We start from the raw sequence: 17,160 nt of genomic DNA, 5'->3' as shown, positions 1-17,160 counted from the left end.
AGATATGAGGCCCTCTAAGAACTGTGATGTTTTCAGAACATGGCTACCACTCTTAAATTATGAAAAAGGAGAGATGGAAGTGCAGCCTAGCTCCGATCTCCTAAATTTTTTGGAAAGTACATTTTGTAATGTTAAAACTGTCTAATTGTTTGCTTCAATAATTTACCTAAGAAAAGCAATGTACTGAACCACACATGTTACATTGACTTGAAATTATTGGCCATTGCATAACTGAAAGACTCAAAAGAGGAGGAAGCAATGAAATCATCCCAGAGAATCTCCATGATCCTCTCCAATGAATAGGAAATTCTTATATTGGCAAGAGAGCAAGAGGAGATGGGAGGACACCTGTCCAGGATAACTGAGAAATTTGGAGGGTGTTCGACTCTTCTTGCTTTCCAAATATAGGTAAAAATATGTCATGATTTCCCATATTGTTCAATTCATTCCTTTTAATTCCTTTCCCAATGTATACAGAAATGCATGATGCTTTCCCTATTTTTAGGGTCATTCCATTTCACTGTGTAGTCTCTGAATATATCTTAATCTCTTGATGGTGTATCAATTCTACATAATAAAGGTCATCTCATTTTCAATGCATTTTATCAAGATGCTTTCAAATATGGATATGCTCAGAAAACATATGTACAAATCATAATTTCTTATTCAAATGTGAGAGGAATTTTTGGTTAGGTCCAATAAAAACCAGTGTTTGTTTTAATACTGGTCTGTGACTGTGACCTTCAAGTTGTTTCCATTGTTTTTATTTATGTGAATTCTGAGAGAATCACAAGGTGTGTAGCTGGCACATAAATATATTTCCAAATTGAAACAAGAATTTTGTTCACATCAATGCCTAGAAAACACTCAGCTCATGAAAAAAAAGTGAAGCATGAACACAGAAGCATAAATAATGGAGTAGAAATCCAACATCTTCAAGTGTAACAGGTATGAAGGCAAAGACTTCAAAGAGCAAACAATTCCCATCTATCAGAAAATAATTCAGAGATCAATTTCATATAAGACAGAGACATGATAAAAGAAAATTTTTAGGTTTCATGAAATATCAGGTCAATGTCTACAAACACCAATATTGCACATGTTATGGAATTTGACTGGAGACACCTGTTGGTCTTGAAATGACATATACCATTGAAAAGCAGAAGATAGACAAGGAATTCATGATTGTGATCCAACAGTTAATTCATGTTATCATGTCCAATACTTCAGGGAAATAAGATTTCCACGTGTTATATATTCAAAGATATTTCCCTTCTAGGGATTATGTGGAATTGCCAAAATACATATATTATCAGCATTTTGAAATATGTCTCTGTTTCATTTTTCATTCCATAAAGCTATTACTATGCTAGTGTGAAAAACATTCTCAAATGATGAACCAGAATATGATACATATCAAGAAAATTATTTGTTCAGCCATGTCTTCCTAAAGACATGACAACAACTTCATACATACTGTCAAGCCTCCTCCTATTCAAAATAGATTCAGTGTGCTGTGATATGTGGAATAGAACTTATCAGGCCAAAAGAATATTAGATATATGTGCCATCTCCTCTCCACACTAGAGTACATGTGCTACTATTATATGAAAGTGAAAACAATTGCCTCTCACTTACGTTATTTTATAAAGGACGGAGAGTGGCAGCTTTAGTAGAAGCAATTAAGAAGATAGTGTGTCATTGTAAGACAAGACAAAATAAAGGAAGGAAAGAAACAAAGATGTGTTGGTTGGAAAGGCTGGCTATGAGAGATAGTCTGCATAGTGTCACTATTAAGCAGAAAGAATAGTGTGGAGAACTTAGGATCCGTGATAACTTTTCTTTCTCTACTGTGACAGCATAGAATTCTGAAGGTCTTCTTATTCATCAGACAGAAATGGTAAGCATCATGTCTCTATTTCTTGGCTCAAATACAGTTTTGCTAAGACTGGGGGTTTCTAAAAGTTAACATCAATAACTTCAGAATATCACAAAATATGTTTTATAGATCAATACTCTTTTGACCATTCTGTTTTGATCCCGCCAAGTTCCTCATGTTTATCACTCTTCAGCCTTTGCTGTAATAGAACTCATAGATGAAAATTCCATTGCCAGCTAGTGAAAAATTATAGAATTATTACCATTGATGGTATATTTTTAAATTTCATGAACCTCACTTGTGTGAAGTTTCTTCTGTAATGTTTTCCAAACCACCATCGTGTTCAAACTTTCTGGTATATGGTACATTTTAGATGCTCAATTTTCATGCAGTCCATGATTCTATTGGATTTTCACCTGACCTCCATTCACGCAACACTACTTTCCATCATTTTGGGGGAAGGTCTCTTGCTGAGGATTGCAACAGTGACCACTATTGAATGTAGATTCCCTAGCACACCTATAACAACGTAAGTGTTTTGGCTAGTCTGACTTGAATTTATGTGTATACTGAAATGTCTCTATCTTAGGTTCACATTGATTTCATGAGCTTTACAAATGACTGGTGCATCTGAGCATGCCTGTTTTCATGGAGAGCCTCTCAAACTTACCATTTATTATGTATGTTTTGCAGAAAGCATTTTACCTGAAATCTGAAAAATAGGAGAATGTGGCACAGCTCTGGATTCCGAACCACAGAAAAATTATCAAGGGTCAGTTCATATATAATATTTATCATATATGGAAGCTTAAAGTTGAATGTTTGTAAATTCTTATGTAATAAAAGACCATGGTATTAAAAGAGACACAGAAATATACAAAACCTGACAACAAACGTAAAATTTAATTTGAAATTTTTGCCCTTTAAAAGATATGAAATTAGTGTCCTACCTATTTTTGGTGCATTTCTTTTATAATTTTCTTCTTTTTGTCCAGTAATCTATTTGTCAGGATTAAATTCAACTTGTAAAAATTCATGATGTGTTTATATCAGTTATCAGTTTCTGCGACTCATTAGAGTATTGATATTTGCTAATGTAAAATGGACTCTAAATTGTCAGAGTAAATTTCTTCATGATCTCGTTGGTGCATTATATCAGTTGATATCCTGATAAAATAGCCTGCTGCCCAATTCTAATCTTCCTTTTCAAAGCCAAAGAGTCTAGCCATAGATGCTTTCCAGGAATCACTGGAAATGCTCATGTCTAAAGAGCTGCCTTCTTTGTATTGATGATGACAAAAGGGTTCTGATAGTGCTGATTTACTAAAATAACTCTCTGTTCAAGTACAGATAAGAGAATAACTGCAGAACTGTGAAACTTCCAGAACATGGCTAGTATTCTTTTCTTTTGAAGGAAGACATTTACAGTGCAGACTGACTTTGATCTCCTGAATTTAGAGAGAAGAGAAATTTGGAGTATGCCAAAACTCTTGTGCTCTTTGCTTCCATACTCTAAAACAGAAAAGCACCAAGGTAAACCCTAGAGTGTACATTTATTTGAATTCATTTGCGTTACATGCCTGAAAGCAAGACTCAAAAGAGGTGGAAGCACTGAATTCATCACAGAGAATCTCAATGATCCTCTCTGATGAATCTGACATATCTACATTGGGATGAGGGCAAGAAGAGATGGAAGGACACTTGCCCAACATAACTGATAAATTTGGAGGGCTTTTAGACTCCTGTTTCAATTCCAGTGAGGCAAAAATGCATGATGATTTCCCATATTGTGATAGTCATTCCTTTTCCTTTTGTTGTCTCCTAAAAAGTCATAATCCCTGGATGGTGTATCAATTCTACATGCTATAGTCATTTCCATCTCTAGACATCATATCAAGGTGCTTTCAGAGTTAGATATGTTCAGCAAACAGATAATACTATCATAAATTTTTATTCAAAAGTGAGAGGACTTTTTGATTAGGTACAATTAAAATCCATCTTTGTTTTAAGACTGATCTGTGATTGTGACCTTCAAGATATTTTCATTGTTTGGATTTATTTGAATGCTGAAACATTCATGAGGTATAAATCTGGCACATAGACACAACATCAACTTGCAACAAGCATTCCATTCCCACCTATGCCTTTAAACCAGTCAGCTGAGGAATCAAATGTGAGGCATGTCAACAGTAGCAAAAATAATGCAGCAGATTCCTGACATTTTCATGTGATAATGTAGTGAATACAAGCACCTCACTGAGCAGCCAATTCCCACCTAATAGTAAAATATTTGGAGCTAAATTTCAAACAGTAAGGAGACACGATCAAAAAATTTGTAGCTTTTATGAAAGATGAGGTAATTGGCTTCCATCACCAGCCTTGTACTTGGACAGGAAATTCGAATGGAGAATACTTCGATTATGTCTAGAAATGACATACAACATTCCAAAACAGAAGTTAGAGAAGGGATTTATGGTGCCATCTACCAGTTAAGTTCATGTTGTCGCTTCCTATACTTCAGAGAAATAAGTATTCCATGTGTTATATATTGAAAGAAAATACCCTTCTCAAGATTACCTGACATTGCCCAAGGTCCAAACATTGTTTATTTTTTGAAGGATGTCTCTCTTTCATTTTTCATTCCATCAAGCTATTGCTGAGCTAGGGTGAAAACATTTTCAGATGATTGCACAGAATAGAATCTCAATGATCCTCTCTGTGAATTTGATGTAACTTCATTGGGACGAGGGCAAGTGGAGATGGTAGCATACCTGCCCACCATAACTGTGAAATTTGGAGGGTTTTTTGACTCTTCTCCAAAGAGTCAAGAATGTGTGATGACTTTCCATATTGTGATAGTCATTACTTTTCCCATTCTTGTCTCTGAATATATCATACTCCCAGGATGGTGTATCAATCTACATGCTAATGGTCATCTTTCTCTTCAGATATCAAAACAACTTGCTTTCACATTTGGATATGCCTATCAAATACATCTTACTATAATAATTTCTTCTTCAACAGTGAAAGGACTTTTGTATTATGTCCAATTAAAATCACTCTGTGTTTATGACTGGTCTGATTCTGCCCTTCAAGTTGTTTTCATGGATTGGATTTATTTGCATGCTGAGAAGTTCTCAAGGAGTATAGCTGGCACATAGATAGAATTCCAACTTATAACCAGAGTTTCATTTCCATTCATGCCTCCAAACCAGTCAGCCGAGGAAACAAATGGAAAGCATGTTCATAAGGGCATAAATAATGCAGCAGAAATCCTACATTTTAAAGTGTAACAGAGGTGAAAGCAAGAACTTCTCTGAACAACAAAATCCCATCTAATAGTAAAAATTCGGAGATAAATTTCATATAACACAGAGACGTGATGCAAGAAAATTCATAGGTTTCACAAAAGATTGGGTGAATGGCTATGATCACCAACATTATAGGTTTCACTTAACACACACACACACACACAATGAAAGAAAATCCCTAGGTTTCACAAAAAATCAAGGGATTGGCTATGATCACCAGCACTGTATATGGGAAGGGAATTCGAATGTAGACCACCTCCTTCTATTGAAATGACATACAACATTCTGAAACAGAACTTAGGAAAGGAATTGATGATTGTCATCTATGAATTTAGTTCATGTTTTCATTTCCTATACTTCAGAGAAATCAGTATTGCACACATTACATATTCAATGCTGTTCCTTTTTTGGGATTAAGTGGAGTTGCTTAAAGTCCAGACATTGTCTGCTTTTGGATGGATGTCTCTGTTTCATCACTCATTCCATAATGTCGTTGCCGTGCTATGGTGAAAAACATTTTCACGTGAGTAACTAGATGATGATACGCATCAAGGGAACTGTTTGCTCTGCAATGTCTTCTTAAAGATATGAAAGCAGCCTTATAGGTACTGTAAGACCTCATCCTTCGTATAGCAGATACCGTGAGCTAGGAGATGTGAAATGGTAGTTGTCAGGACTACCTGACATGAGCATGAACCATATGAGCCATGTCCTCCCCATGCTAATGTCTATCTGCCATGAGTATATCAAAGGGAAAACAATTGTTTCCACTTAGGTTATTGTCTAAAGGACAGAGATTGGCAGCTTTAGTTTAAGCAAACAGGAATGAAAGGGTCATGATAAGACATGCCAAAATAAATGTTGGTTAGAAAGGTTGAGTATGGGGGCGAGGTCAGGAGGTGAGTGCAAAGGGACTGGAGTCCCTTTGTTCTGATAGCCGGCCTGCAGCAAGCTAAGACTGCAGGCAGGGGCACCTCTGACCAGCGAGGGGCTCTGATCCTGTGGAGGGGTAAGTGTATTGTTCCTGACCGCCACACAAGGCCGGTTAGGGAACACACAATATTCCCGCCATCCTTATCTCCCTGACTACTCCAAAGGGGCAGCTTCCCCAGCTAATCCCTCTCTCCTGCAACGCCATCCCAGCTTTCTGCCTGGAATCCATACCCTCCCCTCTCCCTTTTTCGGGGCTTAAATTCCTCCATCTCAGCCGGGGTGGGCACCGCGGGCCGTACAGGCGGTGAGTGCAAAGGGGCGGAAATCCCTTTGCTCTAATAGCCTGCCTGCAGCAAGCTAAGGCTGCAGGCAAAGTGATTCCTGGATAGCAAGGGGCACTAATCCAGTAGCAAAAGACCCGACGGAGGGAAGAGCCATTGGAGAGCATCTGAAGGAAGAGATGGGCAGGCGCCAAGACAAGAATTCCTCCAACAATCTGAAAAACAACACAAAAACACCAGATCCCAGCAATCTTATGACAGAAGGACTTGAACACCCTATACCGGAAGAAGTGGAAAACAGTGTCATTATGAAAGCAATAGAGTCTCTTAAACAGGGTATGAATAACTCACTTAAAGAAATAGAAGAGAAATATAACAAAAAGATTGAAGAAATGAGCAAAGAAATGGAAGACAAATATAACAAAAAGTTTGAAGAAATAAGTAAATTCGTAAATGATACCCTGGGGAACCAAGAAAAAACAATCAAACAGGTAATGGAATCAGTTCAAGAATTGAAAACTGAAATAGAGGCAGTGAAGAAGACACAAACCGAGGACCGGCTGGATATGGAAAATCTATCTAAACAAACAGAGACTTCAGGAACAAGCATAACCAATAGAATACAAGAGATAGAAGAACGAATCTCAGATTATGAAGACACCATAGAGAAAATAAATGCCCTGACCAAAGAAAACAGCAAATCCAACAAATTCTCATCACAAAACATTCAGGAAATATGGGACATAATAAAAAAAACCAAATCTAAGAATAATAGGAGTAGAAGAAGGAGAAGAATTGCAGACCAAAGGTCCAGAAAATATATTCAACAAAATTATAGAAGAAAACTTTCCCATCCTAAAGAGTGATATTCCTATGAAGGTGCAAGAAGCATACAGAACACCGAATAGACTGGATCAGAAAAAAACATCCCCTCGCCATATAATAATCAAAACACAAAGCATTCAGATTAAAGAAAGGATATTAAGAGCTGCAAAGGAAAAAGGTCAAGTAACCTATAAAGGTAAACCTATCAGACTTACACCAGACTTCTCTATAGAAACCATGAAAGCCAGAAGGTCCTGGATAGAGGTACTGCAGAAACTAAGGGACCATGGATGCAAGCCCAGATTAATATACCCAGCCAAGCTTTCATTCACTATCAACGGAGAAAACAAAATATTCCAGGATAAAAACAAATTTAAACAATACGTAACTACTAATCCAGCCTTACAGAGAATATTAGAAGGAAAATTACATCCCAAGGAATCCAACATTGCCAACACTGACTACAATAACTCAGACATCTAGTGACCCTTCACTAGCACAACTCAAAGAAAGAAAACACATACACTCTACTACGCAAAAAAAAAAAATGACTCGAGTCAACAACCACTGGTCATTAATATCTCTTAATATCAATGGACTCAATTCACCTATAAAGAGGCACAGACTTAGAGATTGGATACGAAAACAGGATCCAACATTCTGCTGTTTACAAGAAACACACCTCAACCACAAAGACAGACACCTACTCAGAGTAAAGGGTAGGGAAAAGGTTTTCCAAGCAAATGGACCTAAGAAACAAGCGGGTGTGGCCATTCTAATTTCTAACAAAATCGACTTCAAACTAAAATCAATCAGAAGAGATGGAGATGGACATTCCATACTCATAACAGGAACAACTCATCAGGAAGAAGTCTCAATCCTGAATATCTATGCCCCTAATATAAAGGCACCCACTTATGTAAAAGAAACTCTTCTAGAACTCAAGGCAGTCATCAAACCACACACGCTAATAGTAGGAGACTTCAACACTCCTCTCTCACCAATGGACAGGTCAATCAGACAGAAACCAAACAGAGAATTAAGAGATTTATTGGAGGTATTGAATCAAATGGACTTAACAGACATCTATAGAACACTCCACCCAAATAGGAAAGAATATACCTTCTTCTCTGCAGTTCATGGAACCTTCTCGAAGATTGACCACATACTCGGTAACAAAGCAAACTTCCACAGATACAAAAAAATATTAGTAACCACCTGTGTCTTGTCAGATCACCATGGATTAAAATTAGAATTCAACAACAATGCTACCCCCAGGAAGTCAACAAACTCATGGAAGTTGAACAGTCAACTACTAAATCACCCCTGGGTCAAGGACGAAATTAAGAAAGAAATTAAAGACTTCCTTGAATTTAATGAAAACAAAGACACAACATACTCAAACCTATGGGACACTATGAAAGCAGTGCTAAGAGGAAAGTTCATAGCAATAGGTGCCCAAATAAAGAAAACGGAGAAAGCACACATTGGAGACTTAACAGCACACTTGAAAGCTCTAGAAAAAAAAGAAGCTGATTCACCCAGGAGGAGTAGAAGACTGGAAATAATCAAACTGAGGGCTGAAATCAACAAAATAGAAACAGAGAAAACAATTCAAAGAATCAATGAATCAAAAAGCTGGTTCTTGGAGAAAATCAACAAGATTGACAAACCCCTATCCAAACTAATCAAACGACAGAGAAAGAACATGCAAATTAATAGGATCAGAAATGAAAAGGGGGACATAACCACAGACACAGAGGAAATTCAGAGAATCATTAGATCTTACTACGAAAGTTTATATGCCACAAAGTTGGAAAATGTAAAAGAAATGGACATTTTTTTAGATAAGTACCATATACCAAAGTTGAACCAAGAACAGGCGAACAATCTAAATAGACCTGTTAGTCGCGAAGAATTAGAAGCTGTTATCAAAAATCTCCCTACCAAAAAAAGCCCAGGACCAGATGGTTTCAATGCAGAATTCTACCAGAACTTCCAGGAAGAGCTAATACCTATACTACTTTCGTATTCCACAATATAGAAACAGAAAAGTCATTGCCTAACTCCTTTTATGAAGCTACAGTTACCCTAATACCAAAACCACACAAAGACACAACCAAGAAAGAGAATTACAGGCCAATCTCACTCATGAACATCGACGCAAAAATTCTCAATAAAATATTGGCAAACCGAATCCAAGAACACATTAGAAAAATTATCCATTATGATCAAGTCAGCTTCATTCCAGAGATGCAGGGCTGGTTCAACATACGCAAATCTATCAATGTAATCCATCAAATAAATAAACTGAAAGAAAAAAACCATATGATCATCTCACTAGATGCTGAAAAAGCATTTGACAAAATTCAACACCCATTTATGATAAAGGTGTTGGAGAGACTGGAGATACAAGGATCATACCTAAATATAATAAAAGCAATATACAGCAAGCCGACAGCTAACATCAAACTGAATGGAGAGAAACTCAAAGCCTTTCCACTAAAATCAGGAACGCGACAGGGCTGTCCACTCTCTCCATACCTCTTCAATATAGTGCTTGAAGTTCTAGCAATAGCAATAAGACAACATAAGGAGATCAAGGGGATTCGTATTGGAAAGGATGAAGTCAAACTTTCGTTATTTGCTGACGATATGATAGTTTACATAAGTGACCCCAAAAACTCTACCAAAGAACTCCTACAGCTGATAAACACCTTTAGTAATGTGGCAGGATACAAGATCAACTCCAAAAAATCAGTGGCCCTCCTATACACAAAGGATAAAGAAGCAGAGAAGGAAATCAGAGAAACATCACCTTTCATGATAGCCACAAATAGCATAAAATATCTTGGGGTTACTCTAACCAAGGAAGTGAAAGACCTATTTGACAAAAACTTTAAGTCTTTGAAGAAAGAAATTGAGGAGGATACCAGAAAATGGAAAGACCTCCCCTGCTCTTGGATTGGGAGAATCAACATAGTAAAAATGGCAATTCTACCAAAAGCAATCTATAGATTCAATGCAATCCCCATCAAAATCCCATCAAACTTCTTCACAGAACTTGAGAGAACAATAATCAAGTTTATATGGCAAAACAAAAAACCCAGGATAGCCAAAACAATCTTATACAATAAAAGAACTTCTGGAGGCATTACCATCCCTGACTTCAAACTCTATTATAGAGCTACAGTATTGAAGACAGCTTGGTTTTATGCAAAAGAACAGAGAAGTCGACCTATGGAATCGAATAGAAGACCCAGATATTAACCCACAAACTTATGAACACCTAATTTTCGACAAGGGAGCTAAAGGTATACAATGGAAGAAGGAAAGCATCTTTAACAAATGGTGCTGGCATAACTGGATGTCAACCTGTAGAAGAATGAAAATAGATCCATATCTATCACCATTCACAAAACTCAGGTCCAAATGGATTAAAGACATCAACACTAATCCGTCCACTTTGAACCTGATAGAAGAGAAAGTGGGAAGTAGTCTACAAGATATAGGCACAGGAGGCCTCTTCCTAAGTAGGACCCCAGCAGCACAGACAATAAGAGAAACAATGAATAAATGGGATCTACTGAAACTGAGAAGCTTCTGTAAAGCAAAGGACACTGTCAGTAGGACAAAAAGGCTGCCTTCTGACTGGGAGAAGATCTTCACCAACCCCTCATCAGACAAAGGTCTGATCTCCAAAATATACAAAGAACTCAAGAAACTAGGCACTAAAACTCTAATTAACCCAATTAAAAATGGGATACTGAACTTAACAGAGAATTCACAACAGATGAACTTCGAATGGCCAGAAGACACTTAAGGTCATGCTCAACCTCCTTAGCGATCAGGGAAATGCAAATCAAAACCACTTTGAGATACCATCTTACACCTGTCAGAATAGCTAAAGTCAAAAACACCAACAATAGCCTATGCTGGAGAGGATGTGGGGTGAGGGGAACACTCATCCATTGTTGGTGGGAATGCAAACTCGTGCAGCCACTGTGGAAATCAGTGTGGCGGTTTCTCAGGAAACTGGGAGTCAACCTCCCTCAGGACCCAGCAATTCCACTCTTGGGAATATACCCTAAAGATTCCCTAACATACTACAAAAGCATTTGTTCTACTATGTTCATAGCAGCACTATTTGTAATAGCCAGAACCTGGAAACAGCCTAGGTGCCCCTCAATAGAAGAATGGTTAAAAAAGGTGTGGAACATATACACATTAGAGTTTTACTCAGCGGTAAAAAACAATGACATCTTGAATTTTGCATGCAAATGGATGGAAATAGAAAACGCTTTACTGAGTGAGGTAAGCCAGACCCAAAAAGAGGAATACGGTATGTATTCACTCATTAGTGGATTCTAACCATAATTAAAGGTCTTTGAGCCTATTATTCGTGATCCTAGAGAAGCTAAATAAGAAGATGAACCTGATGAAGATTATTTAGCTATCCACCATGAGGTAGGAAATAGACAAGAGTCCCAGGTAACCTCGGGTGCATGGCGGGGTGGGAGGGTTGATGGAAGGGGAGAGGGTTAGAGAGAAGGGAGTAGGGGAGGAATGGGGAAAGCTCGGTGGCCTGAGATGGGGGGGGAGGGAGGAAGGATGAATATGGGATCAGGGAAGAATATATTTCAACTAAGGGAGTCATTTTAGGGTTTACAGGAGATTTGATTATATATGGGATCCCAGGTCCAAGGAGAGATCCTCCAGATTGTTCTCTGGACAGAGGAGAGGGTGCCTGAATCGGCCGTGGCCCATAACCATACTGATGTATATTTTGCTTATTACCATAGATCCTTCATCTGGCGAAGGACGGCGATACAGTCGGAGACCCACACTGGAGCACCGGACTGAGCCCCCCGAGGTCCAAATGAGGAACAGAAGGAGGAAGAACATGAAAAACGAAATCAGTACTGCGAGGGATGCTATCACCTCCTGATACAAGGGAACGGATCTAATGAGAGTTTACCAAGGCCAGTTGGACTGGGTCTGAACGAGGAAGTGATCTAACCAGATTCTCGGAATTTTGCCGGATTCTCTGAAGGTGACTGGCCTGAAGTCTTTCTGAAAAGCCATTGACTATGATACTGGGACCTGTTTCCTCTGCATATACTGGATTTTGGGGATCCAGTCTGTTTGGACACTCACCTTCCTGGACCTGGAGGGAGGGGGGAGGAACTTGAACTTCCCACAGGGCAGGAAATCCTGACTGCCCTAAGGGACGAAGAGGGAGGAGGAGAGGGAGTGGGGGGAGTGGGAGGGGGTTGGGAAGAGGGGCGGAAATGGAAACTTTTATAATTTAATAAAATTTACTTTAAAAAAAAAGAAAGGTTGAGTATGCTAGGTAGTCTGCATAAGGCTAAGCAGACAGTGTTGTGCAGAGAACTTAGCATCCCTGATAACTCTTATTTCTCTACTGTTACAGGACAGAAAGCCAGAGATCGTCCTCTTCTTTGTGCAGAAAAGGTAAGCACTGAGTCTCTGTCTTTTGACTCACTAATGTTTGCTAACACTGGGGATTTCTAAAAGTGAACATCCTTGAATTCATGATTGCACAAACACTAATTTCTAAGATGATATCTCCTGGCCATTATGTTTTTGGTCCTGCCCATGTTCTCAAGTTTATCACTCTGCAGTCCTTTGACATATTACGTCTCATTGGGGAATTCCCCTCTCCAGCTAGTGAAAAAGTAAAGAAACATTACCATCGAATGCATTCTTATCAATTGAGTGACTTCAGGTGTGTGAAGGGTATTCTAAACTGTCTGTTCAAACCACCGTCATTTTCAATCCTTCGGACAGATGGTACATTTAAGATGCTCTATTTTCAAGCACCCCATGATCCATGGGATTTCTCCTGACCTCCATTCACCCAACATGTATTTCCAACCTTCCTCTTCCTCTTCCTCTTCCTCTTCCTCTTCCTCTTCCTCTTCCTCTTCCTCTTCCAGATATTGAAACAGAGTCCAACCTTGAATGTAGCTTTCAAGCACACCAAGAAGCAAGATAAGTGTTGTGCTATTCTGACTTTAATTGGTGTGAATTCAGAAATGTCTCCCTGTGAGGTTCACAACTCTTTTGTCAGATGTCCAGGTTCCTAGTGCATCTGAGCATGTCTGATTTCATGGAGAGACTCTTCAAATAGCAGGTTGATCATATATATTTGGCAGAAAGCATTTTATCTAAAATATGAAAAATAAGAGTGTATAGAACCAATCTGGACTCCTATATAATAGTTACCTAATATAAAATTTGAAGGGGAACCATTGCAGATTTTTATGAACTAAAAGAGCATGGTGTCCCAACAGACACAGAAGCCCAGAACACTCCATAACAAACATAAAATTGAATTTTTATTCATTGGTGAAAGTTGCCTACTCTTGTTGGTACTGCTGGGTTTCCTCTCATGATAACAATACAGTGAAGCCATGAAGTTGAGGTTGTTAGGATAAGAATATCATGATGAGAACAACCTGGAAACTGTGGAAATAACTGCAATGTCCATAAAGGTAAACTGAAGAAATCATTGTGTAGTAGACAGGGAAGAGGATAAGGTATAAGACAATGTTGATGGTGATAAAGATGGTGTTGATGATGATCATCATGGTGATGATAAGAATGGCACACTGAAGTAGCAGGAATATGAAACTATCGATGGCTTCCACCCTGAGTAGATAATCAAGAAATCCAGTACCAGTTTTGCAATTTGAAACATATGAAGTACAACCCGATATTTTTGGTGCATTTTATTTTATACTTGTCTTCTTTTTTTTCATGTAGCTGTTGTCAAGATCAAATTCGACTCATCAAAATTCTTGATGTGTTTATCTTTGTTTTCTGTTGGTGTGGAACAGTAGAGTGTTGATATTTTTTGATTACTAATGGGCTCTAAAGTATAGGAGAAAATGTCTTTGTGATCTCATTGATGCTTGACCTCAGTTGAGATCCTGAGAAAGAAGCCTGCTGCTCAATGCTGATCTTCCTCTTCAAAGCCAAAGAGTCTATCTCTCACTGCTTTCCAGTATCACTGGGGATGCTCATGTGTCAAAAGCTGCCTTCTCTGGATCGATGATGGCAACAGGTTTCTGAGGACGCTGATTGACTCACAATAACCCCTCTGAGGTCCAGATAAGTTGCAGTCTTGACCACAGTGATGCTTCCAGAACATGGCTAGTACTCTTGCATTTTAAAGGAAGACAGTTACAGTGCAGACAGACTTTGATCTCCTAAATTTTTAGAGATGAGCAATTTGCTGTCTACAACATCTGTCCAGTACTTTATGGCCATATTCTGCTTCTGAAAAGAACTGTGCTAGACCCTATAGTGTACATTGATTTGAAGTTAAGGGCTGTTATATGCCTGAAAGAAAGACTCAAAAGAGTTGGAAACAGGTAATTCATTACAGAGAATCTCAATGTTCCTCTCTGATGAATTGTCCATAAATATACAATGGGACAAGGGCAAGAAGAGATGGCAGGTCTTATGCCCACCCTGACTGCAAAATTTTGAGAGCTTTTGGATTCCTGTGCCTTTCCCAATTGAGGCAGCAATGCCTGCTTCTTTCCCATATTTTGAGAGTCATTCCTTTTCTCTTTGTTGTCTCTGAATAGATCATACACTCTGCATGGTGCATCAATTCTACATGCCAATGGTCATCTCACACTCCAGGCAGGCACCATACCCAGTTGCTTTTCAGATATGGATATTCTCAGCAATCCTCTCTTTCTTTTTTTTTAGAAAGTAATTTTATTAAATTATAAAAGTTTCCATTTCCGCCCCTCCTCCCACTACGCTCCCACTCCCCCCACTCCCTCTCCTCCTCCCTCACCATCCCTAAGAGCAGTCAGGGTTTCCTGTCCTGTGTGAAGTTCAAGTTCCTCCCCCCTCCTTCCAGGTCCAGGAAGGTGAGTGTTCAGACAGACTATATCCTCAAAATTCAGTATATGCAGAGGAAACAAGTCCCAGTGTCATTGTCAATGACTTTTCAGAAAGACTCCGGGCCAGCCACATTCAGAGAATCTCTAATTTCTAAGATGATATTCTCCTGACCATTATGTCTTTGGTGCTGCCCATGTCCTCAAGTCTATCACTCTGCAGTCCTTTGACATACTAGGTCTCTTTGGGGATTTCCCCTCTCCAGCTATTGAAAAGATAAAGAAATATGACCACCGATTGCATACTTATCAATTGAGTGAGCTCAGGTGTGTGAAGGATATTCAAAACTGTCTGTTCAAACCACTGTCATTTTCAATTCTTCAGACGGATGGTAAATTTAAGATGCTCACTTTTCAAGCACCTCATGATCCAAGGGTTTTTCACCTGACCTCCATTCACCCAACACTTCTTTCCACCCTTTTGGGGCAGTCCTCTTCCTGAGAATTGCAACAGAGCCCACCCTTTAATGTAGCTTTTTAGCACACCGAGAAGCAAGATAAGTGTTGTGCTATTTTGATTTTAATTGGTGTGACTTCAGAAATGTCTCCCTGTGAGGTTCACAACTCTTTTGTCAGATGTCTAGGTTTCTGGTGCATCTGAGCATGTCTGATTTCATGGAGGTCCTCTCCAAATAGCAGGTTGATTATATATGTTTGGCAGGAAGCATTTTTTTAAATGAATACAGTTTCCATGTATCTATTTCCAGTAAAGCTAGCCGGGATCTGGGCAGGAACACAACCTGCCACTTCTTTTGCAACAGAGGACTGAAATCAATAAAATAGAAAGAAAAAAAAACATTTTCTAAAGCAATGAAAAAATTTTTTGAGATAAAACTGATAAAAATTGTGGATGACATACCTAAACAGAGAATTCTCAACAGATATATCTAAAATGGCTGAAAGACACTTAAGGAAATGTTCAATATCAGACAAATCTAAATCAAAACAACCCTGAGATTCCATCTTACAACTGTAATAATGGCCAAGATAAAAAACACAGATTACAACTTATCCTGGAGAGAATGTGGGGTAAAGGGAGTACTCCACCATTGTTGGTGGGAGTACAAACTGGTACAGCCATGTTTGAAATCAGTATGAAGTTTTCTCAGAAAATTAGGAAACAAGCGACCTCAGGACTCAATAATACTGCTTTTGGGCATATACCCAAATGATGCTCAATTGTACCACAAGGACATGTGCTTAACTATGCTCATAGCAGAATTATTTGTCAGAGCCTGAACCTGGAAATAACCTAAATGCCCCTTGACCAAAGAACGGATAAAGAAGATGTGTTACATTTAATCAATGCATTATTACACAGTGGAAAAAAAAAGACATCCTGAAATTTGTAGGCAAATGGATGATCTGGAAAACATCATATTTTGTGAAGTAATCCAAACACAGAAGGATAAATATAATATGTCCTCACTTCAAGTGACTTTTAGACATAAAGCAAAGAAAAAACATCCTACAATTGATAATCCCTGAAAACCTAGACAATAAAGTGGACCCTAAGACAGACATACATGAATCTAGTCTTCATGGGAAGTAGAAAAAGACATGATCTACCGAGTATATTGGGAGAGTGGGAATCATGAGATGGGGAGAAAAGGAAGGAGGAAGGGAGAGGAATGAAGAAAAATATGTAGTTTAAAATAATAATAATAAAGACAGTTAAAATATTTGTAATATATAAAATTAGAAAACTTAAAAGAAACAGACAAATTTCTTGATAGATACCACTTACTGAAGTTAAATCAAGATCATAAAATCTTTTTAAATAGACCTATAACTCCCCTAAGTAAACAAAAACAATCATTAAAAGCCTCCAACCCCCCCAAAATCCCTAAGGGCCAGATAACATTAATGCAGAATTCCAAAATTCTATCAGTATTTCAAAAAAGATCTATATCAATTCTTCTCAAATTATTTCAGGAGAAAAATACATTGTCAAATTCACCCTATAATGATAAACTCATTTTAATATT

The 17,160-nt window shown here is 38.3% G+C and overlaps 1 non-coding gene across 1 annotated transcript; it reads left to right on the top strand.

The window, feature by feature from the left end:
- Positions 1 to 14,300: 14,300 nt before the first annotated feature.
- LOC148118085 (small nucleolar RNA SNORD109A) lies at positions 14,301 to 14,364 on the top strand. The gene has a single exon (XR_015736583.1). It is a non-coding gene; the product is annotated as a small nucleolar RNA SNORD109A (small nucleolar RNA).
- The last annotated feature ends 2,796 nt before the right edge of the window (positions 14,365 to 17,160 follow it).

The sequence above is a fragment of the Myodes glareolus genome, chromosome 24 (genome assembly GCF_982192425.1).
Source record: "Myodes glareolus chromosome 24, mMyoGla1.1, whole genome shotgun sequence".
NCBI lineage: Eukaryota > Metazoa > Chordata > Mammalia > Rodentia > Cricetidae > Myodes > Myodes glareolus.
This window is presented reverse-complemented; position numbering and strand designations above follow the sequence as displayed.